We start from the raw sequence: 4,703 nt of genomic DNA on the forward strand, positions 1-4,703 counted from the left end.
ACCGGAATGCGCATGTCAGAGTAATTATGATTATCAATAATGCATTGCGATTTATCATGGGTCCCTGACAGCTGATTGGCCTGAGTCCAAGAGCTCACAGATTATTCAAATAAGGTCCATTGATCAGGGCGAAGAAGGGGACGCCGGGCGTTGTAGTCTCGGGCCGGCCGCTGGGCTCGCCCATGTGATGGAAGCGTGCGCGCTGAGTCCGGGAGCGCAAGGCGCGCAGAGGGGCTTTGGCGTAGCGCTTTCGAGCGCCTGATTGGATCAGATGCCCTTTAAGGGGAGCGAAGAGGCGCACGGAGCGTCCCGAATCCATCTTTGCAAGTAAACAAACAACCAGCCAGGCTCCTCCGGGGCAATCGGAAGAGAACAATCCCTCTGCGCTCTCTCTCTCTCCTTTTAATTGCCTTTTTTTAAAAGTTAGGGTTTCCCTCACTTTGGTTCAGAATCCCGAAAAACACCATCAAGCGGAGGAGGGATTTAATTAGTCATCTCCCACGCATTAAATCAAAGAGAAGTGCTCTTTCCGGCACAGAAGGAAACATCCTCGCACGCAGATCGATCCTTTCGCTGAGCTCAATGTTGAGACATGCGCGTTTACTCGGAAGTCAGGTCCGCTGAGTCCGGCGGCGGGGGGGGGGGGCGCTTGCTGCTGCGTGAGTTGCGCGCAAAACTGCAACTTTACTTCCAGGGAAGGATCGTAAGCATAATCTCATACATGTCTCCTCGGAAGGAAATCCCACTTATTTTAAGGAGGAAAAAGGATCATCTGGAATTAATGGAGGTGGATTTTATATGGGGAAGGAGCAAGGGGTTTGGGGTTGTTATTCCTCTTGCCGTCAATGTTGTGGGGAATCTTGAAAGAACTTGAAGCCATGCTTCTGCATAAACCTGATACTCTCAGGTTAATACTCCAGTTTTAAGAACAGTGTACAGTGGGGGCAGGTATGCTCCCTTTGATTTCAGAATTGTTGGAAGTTACTTTGTAGAGCCTAAAAAGCAGCAAATACTGTGGCATTTTGACCCAAAACAGTTTTTGTGGAACAGGGAGGTACTGTCAGCTGGTTATAACCTCACAGAGAATAAGCAAAGACCAATAATAATAATGTACATATTTCTTTTGAGTGCCCCAAGATGTTTCATAGACAGCATCCTTACAACAGCCCTGTTATGGTAGAGGTCAAACCTTAATTTTTATTATATACTGGGTCCTGTCTATCCACCTCCAGCAGATACTTGCTGATCGATGAACTTTGGATTCGAGTTCATATCCCATCTGTTTCATGGACTCACTCTGTGGACTTGAGCAAATGGAAACGGTGGAGTGACAGAACTAGTGGAGTCTGAGAAGAGGAAAACACAGGAACTGTAAATGGTAGATAGATAATGCATCTTGCTGGCGAAGCTCCTAAATTGAGATTCCTGCATTGGACTCGTTGGCCATCAGGGTCATATTGAAATATTTTTGCACTTAAGAGAAGCAGTTCAAATGTACTCTTCACTCTGAATTATATATGTATATGCACACACTTAGCCTCAAATCTTGGGAATAACACATTTAAGTGGCAAAATGCATGTGTGACATGAACATTTGTGATTGTTGTTGCTAAGGGGATTTAAACTACTTGGGCTTCTGCAAAACAGACACAGAAATGGCAAGTGGGAAAGGTTTGGAGCCATTCCCCTCATTTATTGTGGGGGAGTCCAAACGCTGAAGCATTTACGCAGTATTAAGAACTGATGCATTTAATATTTTGCCATTTAAACCCTGGTGCTCTAAGCAAATGAGTTGGCTCAAGACTCACACAAACTAATAAACCTTAAGAAAATAAAGCCTGAAGGGAATTACTCTAGTCTATAGTAAGTATCTTGAGGATTGTGATTTAGGGGCACAATCACAGCGTGAGTTTAACTAGGGACGGCATTACAGATTTTTAATTCAAAATACAACTCAGGTTGCAATATCCTGCCCCTCAGAGTAAGCCTTGGAAATGGGACTTAACTTCTGTGCTGTGTATAAGACTGTGCTGTTTATCATAGTTGTTTTTGAATAAATGTACTCAGGTTTGCAGTTTCAGTTAATATGATAACATAAATCTGGTTAATAATCTGAGAGGGTAATAAATATTTCAAAATAAAGCAAAATGGGAAAACAAACAAACTACAGGTTTCCCCCTTTTGCAGTGTTGTGTCAAGTCTTATTGAAGATGATTTGATGAATAGCTGTGCTAGCTCTAAAGAGAGGCCTGGAAAACAGAACTTTGCAAACTCATGCAAAGCATGGCTATTAGCGGTTTGAATCCCTGCAACGGGGTGAGCTCCCATTGCTCTGTCCCAGCTTCTGTCAACTTAGCAGTTAGAAAGCACACTAGTGCAAGCAGATAAATAGGTACCACTGCGGCGGGAAGTTAAATGGTATTTCTGTGCACTCTGGATTCTGTCACAGTGTCCTGTTGTGCCAGAAGCGGTTTAATCATGCTGAACCCACAACGCGGAAAGCTGACTGTGAACATGCCCCGGCTCCCTTGGCCTGAGACGAGATGAGCCCCACAACCTCATAGTTGCCTTTGACTAGACTTAACCATCCAGAGGTCATTTGCCTTTACCTTTGCCTTATTAGTGTTCCTTTGGGTGGAATCCTGCAAATAGCCAACTTGAGCTCCTCTTAGAACTCTGCTGAAGTTGATATTAGGACATGTGCAGAGCTCTGCTGATTCATTTTCCTCTGCTTGCTTAACTTCCACCATGGGAGTGAATTCATACTCAAGAGCTGTAAGCTATCCTCTGTGATGGGCATTATTTGCATAATGAAGCCTTTCCCTTTCCATTGTAAACTCCTCTTTTGGGATAGCAACCTTGACTTTCAGCTAGCATTCATCAGATGCTGCAGCTTCCTTGAAAGATGGCTAAATATTAGGTGGGTAATCAGGAAATGCGCTTGGTTGGGAAGAATGGTGTGCTGAATATGAGACATAAAGTAGCATACATGCTCCCCCTCCAAAATTTATCCTCACGACAGCCCTGGGAGGTAGGAAAGGCTGAGTGGGGATTTGAATCTTGGAGCTGTATTCAACAAAGCCATCCAATTAGCACAATGGCTTTTCTCTGCACAAGGGGACTTCCTCTCACTGTTCCCCCTCCATCTGCTCCAGTGGGTTGAGAGAATTCCTAAAAAAAAGATTTGGTAAGGCAGGAGAGGAGAGGGATCCCTATTAAGCAGGTGGCAGTCCTCACGCTTTTGCGACAATTGTCTCCACAGTCTTGGTCAAACACTCTGTGTGAATTAATATACTGCTTGATGCGAAAATAGATTTCTAAGTGGTTTACAAGGGTTAAAAACAATGACATAAATATTACAATACAAATATCCATAATTAAAATATGCAGCCAAACAATCCCACTCTTAACTTCTACATTGCATAGACTTTCAAGACAGAGGCGTCATTTAATAATAATAATTTGTCCTGACATGTTACCAAAAGCGGATTTATGTAACCCAATTGGATGTGTGTCAGTCTGCAATAAATCTACAACTCTGAATTCACCTTCTTTCAGCAGCCAACAATTTATTTCAAATTGTTCCCATGATTTCAGTATCTGCCAATCTTTGTGCTACTTCGTTAGATACCACACAGTATACATAGCACTTTAGAGGGCAGTATAGAAAGTGTTTGTTTGTTTTAATGTGTGTGTGTGTGTGTGTGTGTCTGTCTGTCTGTCTGTCTGTCTGTCTGTCTGTCTGTCTGTCAATATCAAAGCCAGACTAGGAAAAATATACGTATATTAAAGTGTCCAAATACAAAACAAAAAAATATATTTCTCTGTGTAATAAAGAATCAACCTGTGGAACGCATTGTCACAGGATGTTGTTACAGTCATCAGCCTTAACAGGATCAAATGATTACATCAGTTGCTAATAGCCTTGTGTTAACTGCAAAATGAGTTGCATTTTTATTGTCACCATACTTTATCCACCAGATGCTAGGGATTAAGCTCACCATCATGCTGCTTTATAATCCTCCTTGAGGAATCTGTCTGCTGCTTGAGAGACAGCAAGAAAAATTCCATTCAGTTTTGAAGGAACCAAAGAAAGTGCCAGGATTTAAAACACCGCTGGGGAAGAGTTCAAAACAGCGCAGAACTGTGTTGAGTTTTCCTCAATAAAAGGGAAGCCCATGGCACCAGTGGGCTGTCCTCTTCTGATCACTTATGATAAGATAAACAGGATGCAGAGATGTATGGACCACAGGTTGCACTCAGTGTGGTTCTCTTTACTGTATTACATACTGTAGGTTTGGGCTTCATGTCCACGGGGAACACCTGGAGTTTGGGGAGTTGGGCAAGGGGCTGCTGCTGCATGCTAATTTCTGAGAGCAAGCAAATAGCTACAAACCATAGATCAGGGGTAGCCACCCCCCCCACGATGTTATTAGGTTCCAACTCCCATCAGCCCCAGTCAGCATGCCCAGTGGTCAGGGATGATGGAAGTTACAATCCAACAATGTCTAGAGACCACCACATTGGCTACCACTGATCTATGGCTTGTAGCTGTTCTAAAGTGCTCTAAAACATTTGGAACCAGCCTATGTTGAATCTAGGAAGGAGATGTTCTAATCCAGGATGCTGGTCCTTATGTGCTTGAACCAGCCCTTGTTAAACAGCCACTCCCAAATATTCACATGCTCCGAAGGAAGGAAGGA

Source organism: Podarcis filfolensis, assembly GCF_964270895.1.
Source record: "Podarcis filfolensis genome assembly, chromosome: 6".
NCBI lineage: Eukaryota > Metazoa > Chordata > Lepidosauria > Squamata > Lacertidae > Podarcis > Podarcis filfolensis.